Genomic DNA, 23,830 nt, shown 5'->3' with positions numbered 1-23,830 from the left:
GTTTGACGCGATTCGAACTGCTGAAATCATGTGACATTGGCGACCCAAATCATTGATCGATTCATACCGTTTGAATCTTTTTGGAAGAATGCGGAAGAGAAGACAATTCTGAATAAATTCATAGTTTTTGATATTTTTGGATCAAAATGTATTTTCTATGCTTCAAGAGATTCTAATTAACTAACTGATGTTACATATAGAGTACTTTGATGATGTTTTTATTCCCTTTCTGGACATGGACAGTAAAGTGGGCATTGACTGCTCTGGGACTAAAATATAAAAACTGTGTTCCGATGATGAAAGGAGGTCTTACCGGTGTGGAATGACATTAGGGTGAGTCATTAATGACATCAATTTCATTTTTGGGTGAACTAACTCTTTAACTAAATACACTGATCTGGCATAAGATTATGAAAGGTGAAGTGAATAACACTGATTATCTCTTCATCACAGCACCTGTTTGTGGGTGGGATATATTAGGCAGCAAGTGAACATTTTGTCCTCAAAGTTGATGTGTTACGCTGCATTCACATGCTCTCGGAATTATCGTAAATACGAGTTTATAGGTAAAAATTGTACATGAATGCCCTCCCATTTCAAAATTTTAATGGCATGAGCTCGTAATCACAATCAGAAGTGGGAATTATCAAATTTCTGATAGCATGTGAAGGCAGCATTAGAACCAGGAAAAATGAGCAAGCGTAAAGATTTGAGCGGGGTTGGCCAGGGCCAAATTGTGATGGCTACACGACTTGATTAGAACATCTCCAAAACTGCAGCTCTTGTTGGGTGTTCTTGGTCTGCATTATTAATGTTTATTCCGTAAATTGTATACAAAAGGCAGTCCGCCGGAAGCTTGTCATTTACTTTATAAACTGTTACATATGGATTTTTTTTTTCTTACAAAACACCATCAATTCGCGTTAGAGGGCCTTTATTAACCCCCCAGAGCCATGTGGATTACTTTTATAATGGATGGATTTACTTTTTTGGGCTGCCATGCCATTATAGGGCTTGCATTAGCCAGGACATTTGTATTAACTCAATATTACAGGTTTTTACTTTGGTACTTTAAATGTTAAAATACCATAGTAAAACAACACATGTCGCTCCACCCCATCGTTCAGACTGCACTCTGGATTACTAGGAAAATTAGTAACTCAGTTCACTTTAATTACATCTTTTTACATTGAAAGTGAAGGAAGGGTTAGACTGTCATGCTGTCTAATATCTCGTGTTCTCTGGAAATGATAAATTGTCATTTAAAAAAACCTGATATGGATTAAATGATGACAGAATTGTAATTTTGGAGTGTACTAGTACTTTAAAGGCAATAGTATACGTATGAAATGAGTCATGCTTGTGATGCATTGAAACTATTCAGCATATGTTGTAAGAAGCGAGGTGTTTCTCAGTTAGTTCTGTTTTTGCAGTTAAATGGGAAGTTCCTCAACCATCTGTCTGCAATAGAAAGAGGAATGGGTACAATATTAGCTTCCTCAAAGCAATGCCACTGTCATGCTCATCGTCTGCAGGCACATATGCCACAAAACCTGACATTTCAATTTTTCGTTCATGAAAGCATGCTCATGGTATCACCTCCTGTAGTGTTTGTCTCCAACCTTCCATCAGGGCTCTCTAATGGTCTCTGTCATTCCAAAATAGCAGGGAGGGGAACACAAAGCTGACTGAATCGGGGTGCGATCCAAAGTTTTTTTTTTTTACAGAAATCATTTTTTTTCACACTGCTGGATATGACTTGACATTTTTCTATTTTACCTCCCTGTCTCCAGTGGATTGATTGTAGCGTACTCTCTCATTAATCATTTCAAATGATCTGCAATATTATAAATTGATGGAACTGAGGATTAGGTATTTTGGATCCCTGTCTTTTAAAGGGTTAGTTCAATCATACCCAAACCCATAAGACATTCGTTCATCTTTGGAACACAAATGAAGATTGCCCATCCATTTAAAGACTGTGTAATTATATTACTTTACTACATGCAGTACATTTATATAAATGATTCATAGGAGTCGAGCGATTTAATCTAAGATGTTGGAGCGGATTATATTTTAGTTTTTCTTTTACATACATTAGGCCTACATACACTTTAAGAAAAGTCTGTAGAAATGGGGACTAAAGAACTACCTCGAAGTCTGGATGAAATGGAAGTTGCGATTTCTTCCCTATTATGAAATTTATCATAGTAATTGGATGTTTGAGGTTTGCTATTGCTGTGATGTCACGTGCGTGACGGTTGTCCCAACTTAACGCCAGTAAAACACGTCATCAGAGAAGAGATGCCTTTATACGACAAGTACATTTTCAAAAAAAAAAAACAAAAAAAAAAACACTTGTGATTATTGTATATTGTTTAAAGTTTTGTCTCTGTGTCGCCATCTCTGTTTGAAACCTGCAATTGCAGTTATTTGCGGAGTTATCATCTGTACACGAGTTGTGCGTCGGCTCCTGATGATTCTAATGTTTTGAAGAGTTTGTGGCTATCATTTATTCACCGCACCGGTGTGGCTAGCCTACTGTACTTCAGAAATAAAAGATTCTATGTCTTGGAGTTTAACCTAAATGAGAATTGTCACTGGAAAATGTAGTCTGAACAAGTGAGTAACATGTCTACCACAACATTACAATAAACTGCCCTACCATTGGTGGTTAAATGTAACGATCACTCGTATAACATCAACAAAAAGTGAAAATTAATATTATCGTAACACTTTTCTCAAATTGTTAAAGATGTCATGAACTGGCTTTTTAAAAAATATATATATACTGTTGTCTGAGGTCAACTAATGACGTTTGTGTGTTTTTTACATTCAAAAACATCATAACTAATAATTAATAGGCTATTTTCTACACTGGTTTTGAGGCTCTCTCCAAAATGCTGGGGTTTTTATGGGCGTGCCCTGCCCACTGGAGACTTGGAAGTAAACGTCCACGGCAAGGATTGGATAAGATTTCCCAGCGATTGATTGGACTATTCTTTTTGTATTACATGGCCCACCATGTAATACAAAAATATATGTTTTAAACTTGTAATACATGTTTTTTAAAGAAAAAAAAAACTGCTAACCAGAGAACACCTACAATTGATTGATCAAATGGAGTTGCAATAGCTCAGTCTTTTTCCATGTACACACAATGAGTGAATCACTGATACTGATCCTTTGACATTCATTTTTTCGATCAGAAAAGGTACAGCTGCAAATAAATGACTTTGACCTCCATAATCTTAAATAAAATAAGGTGGTCATATGACAAAAGAAGCAGACACCTTGCTTTGAGCTCATATGAGCGAGATGAGTTCAAAATGTATGCAACATGTAAAAGCTGACAGCTGTTTGCTTTGTTTTTTGCTGTATATGGTATTCCTAGAAGTAATTTGTCGCTGACTGGTTCTCAGCCATGAACACAGTACTTTAGTATCCTTCTCATTTTGTCATCTTTCTGGTCACAAATGACAAATCGTCATGCTGGGGCTCATTTAGGAACTCACTCTGCTTAAACACAGTGTTTCTTCAATTAGACCTGCTTCGTTTGTGGTCCAGTTTGTTACATAGTGGTGGGAAAGGTGAGAATTGGATTTGTGACAAAAGTAGATTTTGACGAAGATTGCAGGGAATGTAAGGGTGATGAAAATTGCTGACCTTTTTGGCCACTTTTTTAGTCTGCCTGACTTTCACTGTCTGTTTGGGAGACAACCTTTCTGCCTGCACCCCGCCGATGGCTTTGTCTCTGCACATGCCCACATGTGTATTCTTAACAGTGTTTGTTTGTTGGCATGGACTGTGACTACTAGATTCAGCAGTTTTGCCTCGGCCCATGTTTCTAGATCTATGCTACTATTTTTCAGTTCTCTTTCAATTCATTTTCCCCTCTGCCCATTTAGTAATTTAGCAGACGCTTTTATTTAATTTGACTTACAAATCAGTAACAAGACCAACATGAACCAACAATATTCTAGCACTGCTTTACAACTTAATTATGTTGCAAAAAAGTTCTCTTATTGCCTAAGTCCTCAGTTGTAGCTTGTTTTGTGACTGTGGGAGTGAAGCGTGATAGACAGCTGTTTTCAGTTTTTTGTTTGTTTTTAAATTATATTTTTCTGTTGTCCTTTAGTTAGTTATTTTTAGCTCTTAGACAGTTTGCACCGTAAAACCTTTAAAAGCATTAGCCATACACATGCAGATGAACGCCTTTGTCCTTTGCGTTGCAGTGTGCCATAAATTGTTTTTGTTTTTTTAATTGTTTCAACTTGAGGCTCGATTTGTCGTGCTTTATCCAGCTATTGAACACACAAGTCTGCCTATCCACTTGTATATTTGAAAGAAACAGCCACCCAGGCTTTGCTCACATGTCTGCCATGTTACTAAAACATCCCCAGACAAAGACAAGACATTGATGACTAAACCTTCAGATAGAGAAGCAGGAAGTAGGTGTGTTTATTTCCTGTCAGTCACGATTTCCTTTGTAAAACATTCTTTTCAGCTAGGCAACATATCTTTGTTTTGAACACAGTTGCCAGATGAGTGGCATCACATGCAGCCTTGGGCAATGCAATCCGAGGACACGCTTGGTTCTAATGACCAGAATGATTCCAGGAGAAACATGCGCTCATAGTGCGTGACACACTCACTTTGTGTTTTTACTTGATATGGTGTATGTGTGTGTGTATATATATATATATAATACACACTTTGGCATTTACAACATATAATTGAGATATTGTTGGACGTTTTCCTTTTGGGCATGTAACTGATGTAGGAATAGCAAGTGTGCCATTGCAGACGGGGAAGCGAGTGACTCTTGCTTATGGGCTGTACAGAGGAAGACAGATGGGTGAAGGTAAATTAAACAAGCTGCTCTGGCCTTCTCTCCTCACTTTGACAGTGTGCCAGCCACGGCGCCAGCTCTCTGTCATTATTTAACGGCCAGCATTAATGGGCTTTGACTGCCGGGAGAAACCGAGGGAAAGAGAGGATGAAATTTGAAGGGGAAAAAGTAGACAAGGTTTTGTACTTGACCATGCAGTGTGGGTGGATGAGACCCACACTGCATGGTTTCTTCCCCCCCCCCACCCTACACTAATAGCTGGTGGTGTTTAAGGTTTTCCAAAGTCCAGCATAGGTCTCTGTCACATAAAGTCATGACAGCTTTGCTGTACCATTGTTTCTTGCCATCAGCGGTGTATTTATCTCAGTCACCCATAAGCAGTTTTGGTGCAGGGAATTGAATAACATCTGAATTGGCTCTGCAAACCCCGATAGCAGGAAGGGGGAAAGTCATATCCACATTCAGTCCATAGTTAGGTGAAATTTTTTAGGGGGAATTTCATTTGAAAGTGAGCATCACTATGCCTTACTTGATCTGAAGCACAGGGTACTCATGGTGAAGGCCATTAAGCATACATATGCACATTTATCACATTATTTTGCCACTTTATCATAGTTATATAATCTAAGATTAAAAAAAGTAAAATTCTGTCAAGACCACTATTGTCAAAGATTAGCATATAGTTTGGATTGCTGGTATGGTTCTGTTCTGGGCATTCATGCAGCCTAGCATGGATAAGAGCAGGGAGAGCAGCAATAACTTCCTTTAGGGTAAACGGAACATAACCGGCGTAATGTATTGTGGTTATTGATAATGTCAATATTAAAATGTTCAACATAATTCGGAAATGTAGTTCGATTTAAGGGGAATTAGAATATCAAATCCTGACTGGACAAGAGGAGGAACTGGGGATGTGGGAGGGTAAATGAGTTCTGGAGAGAGAGATGGAGAGGAGAAACGCTGAAGTAAAACCCTGCCCTCTATTCACTTCATTTGGAAATACGGCACAGCACTTAAGAACTCTGTTGCCACTTCCAGTTCACTGGGACTTTAAAGCCGGTCAATAAACATTAGAGTAGCAGTGTTCTGCATGTGTTCAGCGATTAGAATATGCAGCTTAAAATGTTTATCATAAACTAGCACTGAGACCCAGAATCTGCCCTACCTAAATTTAGAGCTATCCCAATCCAAACTGGATTTCCTTTTGTTTGCTGCAGCCCTGTAATAATGGAGGGAGAGGTGGAGTAATGGATAAAATGAGATGAGATGATATGATGAACCTGACAGGCCCAATAAATGGAAACAATTAAGGTAAAGTGAACACACTTATGAATTGTTTATGTGATTTTTCTAAGTGCTCTGTCGGTCTGTGTGCATGACCGAATGAGGGTGAATTAAAAATTTCACGCTGGAGGTGGGCTATCAGTATACAATTACTCAAAGACCCACCACACGTAAAATTTACTGAATGATTTCACAGCTAATATGTGTTCCAGACCTCGAGAGCCGCAAGCACATTTTCCAGGCTTCAAATCCTCTGAAAGAAAAATTAGAGAAAGGTGGTTAAGTAAAAAGTAGAAAAAAATGGTTTATATTTCTTTCATGTATTCTAGATGTTTTTATTTATTGTCTTTTGTTTCTCTGCCGGGAGACATTGTAACACATAAGACAAGCAATTCTTATTTTTTTAAACAAGTGGTTAGAGTTTTTGTATTTATGTTGGTTTTGAAGAACTTTATACTGTCGATAAACTGTGATTATTGACTTCCTGAAACCATCAGTAAACTACCCCTTGATTCCATGTGAGTGTACACATTTTTATGATTATTTTAAAATGTATATTTCAAGGTAAGAAATGTCATAATTAATAAATATAAATAACTGGGGTTGCACCACATCATTGTGTATGAATAACATTTTTTTAATGTATTTTTAAAATAAACTAATAGATCCAGACAAAAACTAGCATCATGCCACTAACCCATAAAACAGACCTTCGATTTGCTTACTAAGACTCTGTGATAGAAAATATGTTTGAAAAAAAAAAAAAAAAAAACATTTTAGGAAATGTAAGTGTTGTTGTATTAGTCCACAGCACAAACTGGCTGTGTGGCCTGCGTTTGGAGGTGGAAAAAGGTGGAAAATCTGTTGGGACATGTCAGACAGAGCCACTGATCTTTGGAGGTGCATGACAGTGGGCCTCTTCACATCTCCCCCGTGAGTCTTTGAACCACCTCGCAGCATGACACAACAGTTCAAAGGCTCCTCTCCTCGCTCAATGCGCTCGTAAAAACCCAGATAGCGCGTGTAAATCTGGAGCAGAAGTGTCGCTGCGCTGGTTCCCTCACTCTTGATTTATAGCCCCCATTGCACCATGGACACTAGTTCTCTGTAGTAACCCAGCCACGGCAGACTGCCCCCATAATGGCAAGCATGTAAAAATGCTTTTAGCTTTGTTCATCTTTTGCATTCCTCTATTGCAGGTCTTCAAACCACATAGGGGCTTGTTTTCTGCTGCTAGAAACCACCAAACCTCAGAAATCCATGAGTTGTGAGGTACAATAAAATAGTTTACCTCGACAACAGACCTAGACGACATGACTAAAAAAAGGCTAGGACAATTTTTTTTATTGTGAGCTACACTCTTAAAAATAACGTTTCCGAAACAGGGGTTTTCACAGTGATGGTTGTTCTATGATATTTTGAGTTCCTCAAAGAAACTTTCACTATTAGTTCTTAACAGAACAATGTGTTAAGAGCAATTTAATAATCTAAATATTTTCCCATTACAAGAAACGTTTACTGCAGTGGAAAGGTTCCACTGACGTTAAAGGTTCATCATGGGACCATAGTAGATGGCAAAAAAAAGAACTATTATATTTAAGAGTGTATGCAAGTGGAAAGTAAATGTAACCAACGTTCTGAAGTCTAGATGTTGTGATTGGCAGATGTATATAAGCCTTTGGTTAGTTGAAGAAAAACAGGTCCATAATGAGATGGTCTGCAGATGCATTTTCCTTAAGCTCAGTCTGATTTGTGGCATCAAGTCTATATCTGAGAGTGTGTTTAATGAAATAAATATGGTTTACTTTGTTTGAATTTGAGGGTTTTCTTTACTTGACTCACTTGCTATCCCTGTGGAGCATTTCAAAGCACTTTTGATTTCTGTTGTGTTTTGTTGTCTTTAGTAATGTGTGATCTCAGATCTTAAATACGAGCCCAGTTGATCCGTGGCGTTATAATCTTTTGAGGCTGTTGCTTTTTATAGTTAGCAGCAGGACTCGATAAACCTCTTCAAATAATCCTGGACTCTCCGGACAATCGATTCAGCTCTGTATGATCCTTTTAAAGGGGACGAGTTTGATCTGAGGGGTCGATGTCCTCACAGGGGCGAGACTTAACAGGTGGCTGAGCAAGTGGCTGTTCTGATGGACGTGTCCTATGATGTGATCTATGATTCCTCTATTCTCCCCTACACTAGTGTGGCCTCAAACACGCCACAGTTCTTGAAAAGGGAGGCCATTTGGTGGATTATCATGACAATGGAGCAGACCTTTCTAATGGGCACTAGAATGAAGCCCAGATGAGCTATGAGAGTAATTTCTATGCGCTCATGGTTGTGGTCATTATGTCCTGTAGTCTGGTCTTGATGTCTTGGAAGCTTTATTGAATAAAGCGAAACAAAGTTCTTTACTTGATTTGTGTGCTGTAAGGACATCCTCATGGTTAAAAAACGAGTGGTAATTTGCTGTTCAGTTATGCTGGAGCTAATAGATTCAGTGAAGAAAACACTGATGTTGATCAATGATGCAAAGGCTGAACTAGACTATTTCAGTCCACCGTTTAAAGACACCGGCTGCTTTAAAGGAATGTTCCAGGTTCTCCATTGACAACATCTGTGGCTTGCTGTCCTTACCACAGAAAATAACATGGACTTGTCCCTTAGTTTGTACACTTGCATTGGAACTCTATGGGGAAATAGCCTATACAGTGCAGCTAATTTTGTTAAGCACTGTGCTGAATAATATATTTATTTTAAATAATCTAGTAAAAAAAGTGTCTCCATTTAAATAATAATTTAGAATTATGGGTCAACTGAATCTTTGTGTGTTAATGGCAGGATTTGGAAATATAGGTAAAAATTGTGCATAGATAATGTTCGTTCTCATATTACCGCATATAATGTTTGTGACTATGCTTTCAATCAGTTTTTTGTTACAAACGCAAAGCAGTTTTGCTTTTACTGCATCCATTTAAATTTTTAGTAGTGATGCAAAACCGTTTATATTCAAAATGTAAATAACCACAGCCACCTTGTTTGGAAATGAATCTAGATGAAGAATGCTGTCTGAAGTGTAGTAGTCACCTTAGTTCAGGAAGACTGGCCATTATAGACTTAACATAAGTTTCCAAACATGGTTAAAAAAAATCCCTCAAAGGAACCGAGTTCCTCTGCGAGCGGAGTTGAGGTTGGATGGGGTCCTCACGTGAGGTTTGCTGATACCAGAGACACAGGATATCCTTTGGAGCAGGGTCTGGAATAGGAAGTGTTGCCACGCCACTGGCACCAGTGTAGGAAGCGGCTCTGAGGAGACGCCTGCGATCTTGGCAAACATTTTAGAGGTGTTAAGTGCACCAATGGCTTCTGTTTTAACAGGGACTTCCCCTTTTTGGGGACAGTGAGTCGCCTTTTCTCTGGATGATCCTTCACGTTTCATATGATTGTGTGTGTGTATGTGTGTGCGCACACTTATGTATGAGAGATTTGATCACTCCTAAATGTATTTCACCCAAAGTCTTGTTTGGTTCCAGCAGAGTAGTGTGTGTATGTTATTACCATGATTACATGACTATCATTTCATTTTTGTATGCGTTGTAATTGGCTTCTTAGACTTTTCCTGAACATCAGCCGTAACTCCACTGCTTCTTTTGTTGCCTATTTGCAAACAGAGGGGTTGAATTAGGGCCTATTGTCTGGATAGGGATGTTGGCTCGTCAGTAAGTCCATCCTTTAACTGAAAGAATGCTTAAAATTCCTCAATTCTTAATTTGTTTGTCACGCTATGCTTGCAAGTGACCTTGAGTAAGACTTTTATTGCCATCTGCTCCTTAGTCATCCTTAGCCATCCTGCTTTGACCACTATCTCTTGTGCTGGATCAGTCGGGACATGTGCTCTGGCAGTTAGGGATGTACTGATATTATAATTCTGGCTAATATTTATTTTCATGTTATGGCTAGTTAGTGGCTAGTTAAATTCTACTATTTGGTAAATAATACATTTAGGCATTACAACATGATAATAGCTAAATCCGGTACAATACATGTAATGGAAACGTTTATGTTAAATTGTACATGGTCCTTTTTATAAATAAAGATAAAAATAAAAATAAATAATGTAAAGTATAGATATAATTGGATATTCAGTAATATGTTACATCTGATTACATTGAATAGTGTTATTAAAATGTTAGATGACACACAATATCGATAAATTAAATTAATGTCTAATATGATGACATTTACCAGTGACTGTATATAACAAGTTCACAGATATTACTGTAAATGGGGAAAAAGTGATATTTGCCACCTTCTAAGTAAAAGTAGCCAATTGGTTAAGTCATCACAGCAGCTGCAGTAAGAAGCTCCGGACTCGCGTGGTGCCTGGTCCGTATGGATCGTGTTTCAACTACGATCCCTATTTGACACACTTTGCGATCTATGCTAAAACGATATAACGTGCAGCCCTACTTTTTAATGCTATATTTGAGCATAACAAACAACTATGCAGGTTTTGTTGTATATCTGAAGGTTATTTGATATGCAAGTTTGGCAAGCCGTTTTTTAAGTTTTACTGTTTTTCCTTTTTTAAGTAGATAGGAGTTGGTCTTGCAGACCTGAAATAGCTGTCAGGAGGCGTTGCAAATATGGCCACAGAGTGAACTGACTTTTCTTGAAAGGGACCTAACTGTTACATAACAGTTTCTGCTGCATTACGTCAACAAAATATAGACTTTGAAGGAGGGTCACAAAGGCTTAGGGTGGCGTTTGTGACAGGAGTCACAGGACCCATGTCTGGATCTCAAGACCCATGTTCATAATCTCCCAAGTTACTCTGGGACACATGAAACCTCAATGAGAACGCATAAAAACGGTTGGTAAATTGCTAGGTACAACTTAGTTAAAACCAAAAGACTCAAATTTTATCGGGGCTTAGCAGTATATTCTCAGACGATTAATGACAAACTTTACTTGAAGTCAAGGCGCGTTGGTCCTCTAAAACTGACCTTGACCCTCATGAACAAAGTTAATCTCAGTATCGTTACAGTAGATGGGCTCCCTCCTTTTGTAGAAAGCGCTCTCACCGCAGCATGGAAAATCCTTCACTCTTCCCTGTAGTTTGGAGGGCCCTAATTTGGCTGCTTACCTTGGCACTCCGAGTCTAATGAAGTAAGCCCGGCTTGGAGTGTGTGGTCTGCAAAAAGCACCTGTGTGTGTTCGGGCTTTTGTATGTGTTTTGCACATTTAGAACGTAAGGGATTGAAGACGTTGATGTCATTGCTTTGTTGTCTTTTTGTGTATGCACATTGTTTCCGCTCATCTGGATTGTCGGCTTGGTTTAGCGTGTGTTTGACTGCGTGTTTGTGAGTGTATAGCTGAATGATTTAGGAGGGTGTGTTAGAAAGGGAGTAAATGAGTGCGGGGAGGTGGAGAGCGGAGTATGTGTGGTCTGGATTGGCTTGTGAGTCTCAGTCTAGTAAAATAAACACTCTAGTCTTCTAGCCCAAGAGATTATGCTACATTTTTGATAGCCACAAAAAAGCTTCGCAGCTGGAATGGCTGCATCATTTCCTCAACCTCATTCTGGCTTAGTATTATACGTTTATGTCAGTGTGAGTGTGTGTATTTATATACTCTTTATATATTGTTGAGAACAGAATCTCCTATAGCTGCATGATTATGATGATCCAAACTGTTGTTTAAAGGGTTTAGTTTACCCCAATATGAAAATTCTGTCATTTAATAACTGCCCTCATGTCCGTCGACACCCGTAAGACCTCCGTTCATCTAGAGAGGAAATGACATTGGTGTCAATAGAGGCCTTTCTGAGCCATCGGATTTCAACAAAAATATCTTCATTTGTGTTCCAAAGATGAACAGAAGTCTTGAACGGCAAGAGGGCGAGTAATTAATGACATCATTTTAATTTTTGGGTGAACTAAACCTTTAATGTGAAAGCAAACAAAGGAACTCTTCATTATCACTGAAGCTGTCAATCGCATCCATTCAACACAGATTTCTGCAATCTGCAAGTATACATCTCACTGAGCGCCATATAATACAAAGTGTCTGAGGGAATGAGTCATAAAACCATCGTCCCAAAGTCAATGGGATTTTAAAATAAAATCTGTGGTTAACACAAGCTCAGGTTTTTTTTTGTGACATATAAAAAAATTTTTTTTTTTTAAATCGGTAATACCCAACTCGTGATTTAAGCATTTGCGTGTTTCGACAAGTGAATACATGTCACTTTAATAGCTGTCATGGACAAAACGAATCCTACTTAATAGTCCACTTTTACAGAGGAATTCTCATGTGGTGGTATAATAAAGGCCACTGATTGGCCATTTTTCCCATGCTCAACTAGAATGTGTGGGATTGGCTACATTGCTTAATGCTGCAACTATACAGATTAAATAGAAAGGTTTGATGGAAGGGGAGTAGATCTGTAAAGCTGCTGCAATCGACACCGTTCACGTTTAATTGTGGCAGCTGTAATTGCAATTTTTATTTCTCCATTGATTTTTGCATCCCAAGAATCTCTGTCTTTTGCCTCACAATTGTCTGCGCCTGTTTGTATTCTATAAAAAGCTAAGAGAGTGTCGATTTGCCAGTAAGTCTTGTTTATGTGTTTTGCGTACTGTGTTTGACGAACCAATGGCTCCTTTTCTGTGGATTTTGTGCTGTTGTAAGCCCATCAATTGTTCCACAGTAATTCAGTTTGACGCATCTGCGCCGCGCCTGCCAAATACCTGTATTCCCTACCCTTCTTCTCCATGTTTTTAATGTGTGATTGAAGGCAGATGTGGCTCAACATCTGTACGGCACTGTGTTTCTACAGCTGATAGATTGGTGAATCTGCCAGTGCTGAATGTCTCACGGTGAAGTTTACTTCCCAGCATTTACGCTCCGATCTGCAACTGCACATGTTGTACCTGTGGACGTCTCATGATCCTCTTGCCAGATCCTGTTGTTAGAAGTCACCCAGGGTTACTTGAGAAAAGAAATGTGTTCTGCGCAGGCTCCTGTTGGGATCATCAAAGGGATCTCCTACTTCATTACAAGCAATGTTAATCACGTTTAAAGTCTTTTTCATGATCACTGCAGTGTTAGCACAGCCATGCAATGATCTTTGTTCATGGTTTATTGGGTCAGGGTCCATCTAAAGCTGTCCTCTATTCATTTGTTCAGATTGTGCAAGAACACACAGGGTTCAAAATCCCGGTGGAAACACTTAAAGAATCAGGAGAACGTCTCTCTGTGTGTGTGTGTGTGTGTGTGTGTGTGTGTGTGTGTGTGTGTGTGTGTGTGTGTGTGTGTGTGTGTGTGTGTGTGTGTGTGTGTGTGTGTGTGTGTGTGTGTATTTACCCTGTGGAAATGTCTATTATGAATAATAGTAGGCTATTTTTATTTAAACACAAGTAGCCTAATAAGCATAAAGATTAAACAAATTTTTATAATTAAAATGCAGGGAAAGTAAAATAAATCCAACAGGCCATATGAAAAGTATTTCATCATGTAGAAGAACAAAGCAAACATGTCCACACTAATGCGTTTTCAATTGAAAACACAACTATTTCTCTCCGTTTTGGCCTTACTTTCACACTGAGACGGCGTTTCAAGTCAACGAAAATGTAGCTTTTTGAAAACGCTCTCCAAAGCGGATACATTTGAAAACGCCGTTGTAATACCGTTCGTATGATGGGAAGGAAGGAGGCGAACATTCCCAAACGAACATTCAACAACTTTTATTAAATAAACAAAACGAAAGTAAACCGCGGGCTTACTCAACCTCACGGATGACTGCCTCCACACACATAACAAACCATAAACAAACCTTACCGTAAAGTCCAGGCCTGGTCCTCTCTCGTCCTTGACTGCTGTCGCTCGTCCTTAAATGCCTTTGAGCTCCCACATGAGAGGACTCGAGACCGGTGTGGCGCAGGTGACGCTCCTTCGCAATCACGTCTCACATGCTCCTCGCATGTCTCTCGCTCGTTCACCTCGCCACAGCCGTCTTTGCGTCGAAGTGTGGATTGCGAAGACAGGGGTATTTAAAAACGATGACGCATTTTTAGTAATGTTATGCATATTGTACCAATAGATATACATCATACTGCTATTGTGCCATATATTATGTGCTATTAACTTTCACACAGTTGCTAAAATATGTTAATTTGTACACTTCATATCACATTCCTGCAAGGATAACAGAAAATGTACTACTTGCATTCGCTGTCCTGTGGAAAAACACTAGTGGAGTTGCATTTTAGACCAAACATAATGTTTGACCGAATGCAACATGGACGCATCAGTAAGATAATATTTTGCTAAATAAAATGATCTTGCCAGAAGAATTGTGCGAACTTTATGATTTCTGTATCATCTCAGTGAGCTTTTACGCATGTGCAGTGTGTTGAATTTGGCGCTTAGTGTAACATGCTACATGCAACATGCTGTCATAAAGAAGTAAACATGAAGCACATCAAATTAAACGGTTACTGCCGCAAAACCTAGTGAATTTATGTGCAGGCAATATTAAAAACAAAGACGAGGTGCAATATTAAAAACAAAGACGAGGATGCAAAAGATCATTTTATGATGTTTTGCTTAAGTACAGTATATAGAGCAGTCACTTACTATAATAGTGTAAACGTTCTGACTTGATACATTTTTCGGAAGGTAAAATCTTTGAATTGACTCCCAAGAGTGCAGATATGTGACAAATGACGATCCAGAGCAGTGGTTCTCAACCCTCTCCTGGGGACCCCCCACCACTGCACGTTTTGTATGCCCCCCTCATCAGACACACCCACTTCAGGTTTTGCAGTCCTTACTAATGGTGCATTCAAGTCCTCCTGGGATGTTTGTATTTACGAGGTGAGAAGTTTTTTTTTACGACATCATGTGTGTTCACTTTGAGTGACAGGTGGATAGCCATTTATCCGCTGTCTGTTAGCCATCGCGTCACCTAAGCTCCGCCCACATCTCGCCTCTTTACCCATTTTTGTTATCTGGGTGATACCGCTGATAAGATGGCAACGGCGAGCTCGACCCGACTTCACGCTTCAGAATTACTTTTCAGAATCCTGGGTGACGTCACGGACACTACGTCCATATTTGTTTACAGTCTATGGTTGTATAACGTGTTTGTACATTTGGAGGCAGAGCTAACAAGAGAGGGGTATGATAATTTTATGATTAGTTATGGTTATGATTAATTATGGTTAGTTGGGTTTGTTTTGGTAATTTCAAATATCAACAGCGTTTGTCAGAAATCACTTACTGCACCTTTTAATCTAGGTATCTGTGAAACACAATTTTTAAGAATCTTCACACAGAATTTTTAAGAATCTTCACACAGCTCTTTTTAATACAACAACCGTGACCTTCGGCTGTGAAGCATAATAAAAAAAGTCCATATGACTCATGCGCTGTATTCCACGTCTGTATGATTACTTTGAGAACAGAATGAAATTTAAGCCATTATTTACTCTCAAATCGAATTATTCATGCACATCATTATGCAGCTCTCAAAACAAATATGCCGTTTATGATGCAAGTTATACATTAACACTATCAAACATAATTCATTCTTGTGTGTTTTGTTACCAAGCGCCATGGCGAGAAATATGCACCATATTTAATTTGAGAGCTGCAATGATTTGCATGAATGATTTGATTTGTGAGTGAAAAATGGCTTTCAGCCTGTTTATCACAAAAAGATTTTATAGCTTCAGAGGGCTTTCAATACAATACAATGCACAAGACATATGGACTATTTTAATGTTGCATTTATAGTGGATATTTTTTGCAGTTTGACAGTCCTTGGTCACGAAATGTTTCTGTATGAACTTTAATTTTAGTTAGGTGTTCCTTTAACAAGACTCAGTAGGTCAGCATAGATTTACGAGCATTATTACTCCTTGTAAAGATGAGGAAAAAAACAACATTCACTAACAAGCTGTTGTTTTTGTCTCGAAACTACTTCATAAACTTCTAAACTACCCTCCATGCAGAAACCTGTATTCTTCACATTTTCTTCACGCTATCTTTAGTTAACCTAAGCCAATGCACTGGTGTTCCTGTCATCTCAAAAGGCCTTTTGAGATCTCTTTTTAAGACGTTCTTATCAATTAAGACTTGGACATTTAGACTCGGACTGAGTACTTACAAACAAATGAACAATGCTCCTGTCAACACCACTAGCAGACAGAGGCTCATCTGTAATCTGGGAAATCTGGTTCCCAGAGCAGGGCAAAAGTCTCCAGTTTTAATCTCGCTGTAATCCTCACCTTCGCACAATGATAGCACAAGTCTAGAGAAGGATTGATGTTACTGGAGGGGCACAGAAAGGAGGAGGGAGGCCTCTTTATTTATGCTCATGGGCCCGGAGGGGGGAAGTTTCAATTTTTCATGGCACAGCTCACTGCCCCACTTTCCAGAGTTTTAAAAAAATACAGCTCTGGCTAAAACGATGAGATTAGTTACGCCTCACTCTTCAGTGCTCAGGTTTTCTACAAGCTAACAGAGCTTCTAAAATGAAACACAAGCCGGCTGTGATTAGCTATTGAAAAGGAAAGGTTTATAAGCTCTGATTTGTCATAGATCCTCGATAGAGCCAATATCACTTATTCAGAAGGGATTAGACTCTCAAACAATGTTTAAGGGGGTCATTTCATGTAGTGATTCAGATGGCATTGGAAAAATGAGAATTAGTATTTCTTACTAATTCGCTAATAAAGAAATACTGCTTAATAAATAAATAAATAATAAATAAATAAATACTGTTTTTTACTAATTCGCTTATACTGTGTTTTTTTAGCCTAGAAATCTAGACGCACCCTAGCGGCAGCAAATTTAATCTGCCCGCAAGTGTCGTCTAGCAACCCTCAATACCCTTCTGAGCTGTATTCGCCAAACTCTTGCTGGGCCAATCACATCGTGTATAGAGTCGGTGGGCGGGGCCATAATGACGACGGCCAAGTTGCGTTTGCTTGCTTCTAGTAAACACAGAAGCTGGCGAACGGCGGTCTTTCGAATCAGCTTTGACCGCGACTCTGGAAGACTTTGAGTTAAGCTTTTCTCTGAGAAAAGAACAAAGAACGGCACTGAAGTCATTCTTAAAAAGGGAAGATGTGTTCGGAGTTTAGCCGACTGGATACGGTGAATGTTTAATCATCAGCGAGCTCTGCTTCACCTTCATTGCTCTGGTTGGTGTAGCGCTATCCTATCACGTGCAGAGGGAGTTTGAAAGACAACCGTTTATCCCGCCCCTCGGATTGAGCCCTGTCAATGGTGAGTTTCCAGACCAAACATCTTGATGTGGGTCTGGCTTGTCAGGCTAGTGTTTTTTTTTTTTACTAATTTGCTTATAAATAAATACTGTTAATAAATAGCATTATTAAGATTTCAGTGTGTATTCCATTGGATGTGTCGTGTTATGGATGGTCATGTGATTATACTTTTGTCATTAAATAAACCAGACATTATACATTATATAATCTGATATAAGAGAAGGGGGGGAAATGAATTCCTGACATTGCTACTACTGGTAAAGGGATATTTTGTATGTTTCCATGCCTATATTTACACAAAAAAGAAATGCAAGATTTCTGTCCCTCCGTTGGCAGTCCACCACTTTGATGCTTCAAAAAGCTTGGTTCTGTTTATATTTATTGATCAATGTTTGTGTGTCAATAATATGTTCATCATATGAAGTAGGGCTGCACGATTTGGGGAAAATATATAATTGCGATTATTCTGGATAAAATTGCGATTGCGATTTAAAATGCGATTATTGTTATTATAATTTTTTTTACAAATGTAAAGTGTGTGTATATAACATTTTGTGTTTTTATATTAATGTGACTAATAATAATTATTATGATTATTATTACTGCTAAAATATAAAAAAAATAAGACCAATTACCATTACAACAACATTTTCATAATTACAAATAAAAAGAGTATGTCAGAATAAATATAACAATATAATACTAATACTAATTATTATTATTTTTGTAATATTTTACAGAAAACTTATTTTACAAAAAAAAAAAAAAATGCTGGGTTATCTATTAATATGCAGACAGCCTATAACTAAAAACATTAGAAAGGTCTAAGCCTAAGGAGTTATTGTAAAAAAATAAAAATAAAAGGTGTGTGTGTGTGTGTGTGTGTGTGTGTGTGTGTGTGTGTGTGTGTGTGTGTGTGTGTGTGTGTGTGTGTGTGTGTGTGTGTGTGTGTGTGTGTGTGTGTGTTGTTTATCTGTGATTTCAATTTCATAAAGTCTGTCTTTAATATGAAATATTAACCTCTTGTGCATCCACTGTGGGGGGGAAAAAATCCTGTACATTGAAGAAAAACATGGATTGTCCAGTAAATTTCTAATTTTTTAAGTTTGTTAAGTTTTAAAATGTATTAAGTATATTTTTTTCTTATTATTGATTATCCAAAGTTTTTTAATTCATACTGAAAGCTAGAGGGCGCCCTTGAGCGGAAAACGCCACATTTGCCTCAGAGGAGTAATGACGTTCTGTAAACAGAAGAGACGCTTTGATTAAAGATGACGACAATAAACACGACTGCGGCAAAATGTGGTGTATTTGAGTTCTTCAAGGCGTCAAAGGTATTTTCATAATAATAAAGTGTATTATAATGCAGTGCTGATTGACATAGAATACTATAAAATAACGCATCGTCTGCCTCACTCTGATGAGAAGCCACATCAGCTCACAAACACTCGACTGGCGATATGAAGTGAGGTAAAAACATGTTATTAAACGTTGTCTTTTGCTGAACAGGTTTATGAGCGCTTCACTATTTTGTGAAGATGTTTGACTCGTGTTGCTTTTTCAAACGCACGTTATAAACGACTCAAACTCGCAGTCTTTCAGACGGAGCAGCGTTTATCACAGAGCCGCTCTTCGCTAACACACTGGGCATTTATTTATTTCATTAAAATCGCAGCCTTTGAGCTTTCATAATCGCACACAAGCCAAATCGCGATTGCGGTTCGATTTCGATTAATCGTGCAGCGTTCGAGTGTCTTTAGGACATCCTATGAATCAGTTTTAAGGTCTCTTTATGAACTTTTTGAAGTGTCGAGTAGAGTAGTTGCATGTGCTGTGAATGGAGAGACAGTTAAAAATGTCTTTATTTGTGTTCCAAAGATGAACAAAAATCTTATGGGTTTGGAACAATGTGAGGGTGAGTTAATGATGACAGAATTTTAATTTTTGGGTGAACTAACCCTTTGAGTAAATGAAGTGTTACTATGGATGCTCTCAAATTCACCTGCTGCACCGGGTTGTTTACCATCTTTTATAAGATGTGGTTTCCTCAATGTTTACAGAAACACAAAACAGAAAGTACAGCAGTGGAGCTCAGAAATGCAGTCTATTGCTCAAGCGTACACACAGTACCACGCTTCCTCGGATCTCAGTCTCCAGAGGCTATTTCTGGGCAGAGAATCGATCTGCATGTAGTGGAGTCTGGGTAGCTGGTCAATAGCAGCCTATTAAAGAGATGTACCGGCTCAGGCTGGAGTGCCACTATGTGCGGTCACTGGCTTGAGTCGCACATCTTTTTGTATGAAGAAGAGAGTGTGCGTGTGTGCTTAGTAGGAATTCAATACAACCACTTACATCATTGTCAATTTATTATAGACCACTGAGGCACTTTGCTGATTTGTAGGGACAGACTTTCACACAATTAAAATGACTGAGTTTGGAGTATGTCTAGATGTAGTTTGTTCTGGTTGAAGCGTGCATACACTGTTTGTACTTTGTAAATTTGACTGTCATGTAATCCTAGCACTCTGAAGGTGGATTGTTTAAGTTTGAGGTGTGGCTTGAGTGAAGGGATGTTTTTGATGGAAAGGAAAAGGTTAGTTGCTTAGCCACCGCCCAAAATGTGGACAAAGTTGAAAGATGCTCAACATTGGACCTTGTTGGCTTTCATTTTATTGACAATCACGGAAACTTTCTTCAGAATGTCTTCTTTCATGTTCCACAGAAGAGAGAATTTCGTGCATGTTTAGAAGGACATAAAGATGAGACAATGTCAGATGACAGATTTTTTTGGTTGTAAGTGGTAAATGGTAAATGGACTGCATTTATATAGCGCTTTTAACAGACCCTATGGCCATCTAAAGCGCTTTACATTTTTGCCTCACATTCACCCATTCACACACCGACGGCAATGTCAGCCATGTAAGGCGCCATCCAGCTCATCGGGAGCAGCTGGGGTTAGGTGTCTTGCTCATGGACACCTCGACACTTGGTCAGGTGGAACCGGGGATTGAACCACCAACCTTTCGGTTTGTAGACAATTTACATGAACCACTGAACCCCACAGCTGCCCCGCGGAAAAGTGAACTATTCCTTTAAAGCTTGGCTCAGAATATTGATGTTGTACTATACGTTGGACGGATTCAGTGATCCTTGCACACTAATGTTATTTTTAAACTGCTTTATTACCCTGATGTTGTAAGATCTGAAGACAACTAACTGCTGCATGCTTTCCACAGCAGACAATAAAAGGATAAGCCGTTCTCAGATATACAACGATCATCCAAAAGGGTGGTTTTTAATCTTATCAGTATTCAGAGCATCTACACCTCCTCATTTCAATTCAGATATATAAACATTCACCCTTTCGAGCATAGTGCTATGAAACGTACTGCTTGACTATTGTTTTACACTTGCAGAGACTTTCCGATATCCTGACATGGTCTCTCATTATGTAGGACTGTATTGTATCGGTCAGGACCACTCCCTCCCCTCTTTGCCGAAACACCTCGTCTGACCCGTTCCTTTAAAAGCAACTATTCAATCTTCCGCCTCATTTCCAAATCCGCCTCCCTTCCTAATACATCTTACAGCTGAAGGCTGGAGTAAGAATTCAGACAAAAGCCTGACACAGGCCTATCCTGCATCAGCCTCTGAACCCACGGGGGAAACATGTGGCCGTGGCACACACTTCAGCAAGTACGGCTGTGTTTCAGGCTCCGGAGACTCAAGGGCAGTTTGGTTTTTATCACTCGATTCCCATCAATCCTCAGCTCCCAAGGACGGAGTGTTCTGAGTGCAGGGGCTTTCCTCCAGGGATCGCCTGTTCCCGTGATTCATCCCCTCTCCTCTCATCTCGGCTAAAGCCAGTGCCATGTCGTGTTTAGTCACCCGCTACGTTCCTGTTGGCCCGGCTGCTCTTACTCACGGCTTATTTTAAGCTACAGTTCTGGCTACCACGGGAGGAGTGGCTTGGCCTTTTCACACATATGACATAGGTGACGCTCCCTGTCTTTAGACCTGTCTGTCGGCTGGTGTGGAAATGTGGGAATTTGTGTTTCTGGGTTGTCTTTCTCGCCCTCTGTCTGTTTAGGAGGTAGATTTATTTATTTATTTATTATCAGCTGCACCCGTTTAGAGCGCATGCGATTCTTGGATTAATTGCAAAGTTTAACTAGCCTGACGTCGTCATACTCGTATACTTCTGAGAGAAATGGTGAAAGTGAATGCATATACGACAAGTTCTCCGTTTAGGAGTAGAACCCAAGCGCATTTGATGACATGGATGATTAAATCATTGTTTATCATCTGTCCATCATTGTCTAAAGGCCACCCTGATGATTTCATTGGGCATAATTACCCCTCTGCGGATTAAGTCCAGACCGAACTGCCTGAGCTCAAATGTTGTGGACGGGGCTGAGTTTGGCTGGCATCCAGGCTAAAGTTTAACCATCATGGAGTCAAAGTTTTATGATCTGGATGTGTTTTTAAGTCGAGTCGGGCATCAGGTGCAAGCGGACCTCGCGTGCACTTTTCTGTGCACACCAAGCAGTAACCTCCCTGACCTTGAGGTCAATACGGAGTGACGTAAACTGCAACTCATCGACTGGCCACTAGAGAGAGGCTCCAATAGAGAGTCAAATCAGTATCTCCCCCATATTAAAATTGCCACATTTACAGCGGAAAAAAATATATGTTTAAAGCCAGTTACAATAAGTGGTTATGGTGTGTATAGCTAATTTTGCCTTAAACTGTGAGGGGGGGGGGGGGTGAATTTTTATAACTCTTCAATTTAAATTATATTAAGCCTTAAAGTTAAGGGCAGGACCCCTTGAGTGACATGTCCGAGCCATTTCAGCAACCATTTACCACTCACGTCCTGCCTCTTTGCACATTTTCAGTTATCTAGATAGCAATGGCTGACTTTTTTTCAGAAATTTTGATAAAAAAATATAAAAACAATATTGCATACGTTTTTTTCCCATTGTCGTGCAGCCCTACTTTCAGTGATGTTAATTAATCACATTTTAAAGGTGAAAGGTATATCTTTTTTTTCTCTCATGATGATGATGATGATGAGGCTCTTTAGGGCTTTTCAAAACGATTGTTTGAGCTGTCTAACTTATCAGCTTAAGGCCTCAACCAATGGCGTGAATTTAGGGTTGAGACTGCTGACTGTTGCTGGGTGTAAAAAAGAGATACATGGACTCACTGATTGCCTGCGTATTGCCACTAGAATCTCAGTGATATAATGCTTCCGGTATAATATTCTCCCATTGCAAACTAGGAAATGGTATAGCAAACGCTTTTTGTCATCTGTCAATTACTATTGATCGCAACTAATTATATATATATATAATTGACTAAATTAAACATAACATGTTAGTGAATTATATTAATGCTTTAGTAATCAAAAAAAAAAAAAAAGCAAAGCATTGCTTATGCAATTAATCTTTGAGAGAAAGTATTTTTTTATGAATAGTACCTTTTTTTATATTGCATGTTCAGATATGATACAACGAAGTATTCTGGGGTCTTAAACATTTTCTGAGAATAATCAAAAATACTGACGGTGGCTGGTGGTTAAAAAGAGTTAAATGTGAAATGTGCTTTAGCTGGATTTTGTTGTGCTTGTTTTTGAGTTTAAAGCACTATATGCATCTGAAACTCTTGTTTGCAGATTGTGTGCCAAATGTGTTATTTAAACATAAAATAATTTTAGAGCTTTGGTCTTTCCCACTCAAGTGCATATTATGAGGTGTAACCAATATGGCTGCCGAGTGCACTGACTTCCTTTAAAGGGGACTTTGACTAAATGAATGTTTGGAAATCTGTTAAGAAGCTTTTCTTTTCCTTTCACAATTTAGTTCCATTTGTCCTTCAGAAAATTACACCCATTTTAAGGTGAGAGTATTGTGTGGAAGATCTTGACATTAGGGTTTTGTTTTTCCATTATGCTATAGAGTGGTCCATTTCTCCATCCTGTGTGTCATTTAGTGAAGGAGCCCATCTGCTTGGGATTTTTAGATTGCTATTTTGGACAGGTGTTGACATAAGGAATACACACAACCGAAAGTCACCCCGTTGAAAAAGATAGACGCTCACTCTTGTGACGTTTGTATTGCCAGTCTTCTAGATATGTTTATATCTTTCTTTATTCCTGTGTCCGTCTCTATCGCTCGCTCCTTTCTTTCTTATGCAGAAATACTTTTCCCCTTTTTTTCACAAGACCTCCCAGTCTATCTCAATCAGGACCCCCACTATAGAAGATTGTTTTGCAGAGTTCACTGGGTAGAGGTGCTTCATCTTGTGTCACTAGAGGGTGGTCCTATTTAGATAGGCCAGGTTTGGGGGGGATAAGGGTGACCTTTTACCCTTTACAGGGTCATCATCCATTAGGAAGTG

General features: G+C 39.0%; 1 protein-coding gene across 4 annotated transcripts in view; it reads left to right on the top strand.

Moving 5' to 3' along the window:
- Positions 1 to 23,830, top strand: part of rarab (retinoic acid receptor, alpha b) — a 145,519-nt gene that overhangs the window by 20,227 nt on the left and 101,462 nt on the right. Inside the window, exon 1 of one of the 4 annotated variants that reach the window (XM_067416750.1) lies at positions 18,659 to 18,762. The exons of the other annotated variants lie outside the window; for them this stretch is intronic. The gene's annotated coding sequence lies outside the window, so the exon portion shown is untranslated. Of the gene's footprint in view, positions 1 to 18,658; positions 18,763 to 23,830 lie in introns of those variants that run through there. 4 annotated transcript variants of the gene reach the window in all.

The sequence above is a fragment of the Pseudorasbora parva genome, chromosome 2, assembly GCF_024679245.1.
Source record: "Pseudorasbora parva isolate DD20220531a chromosome 2, ASM2467924v1, whole genome shotgun sequence".
Lineage (NCBI taxonomy): Eukaryota > Metazoa > Chordata > Actinopteri > Cypriniformes > Gobionidae > Pseudorasbora > Pseudorasbora parva.
This window is presented reverse-complemented; position numbering and strand designations above follow the sequence as displayed.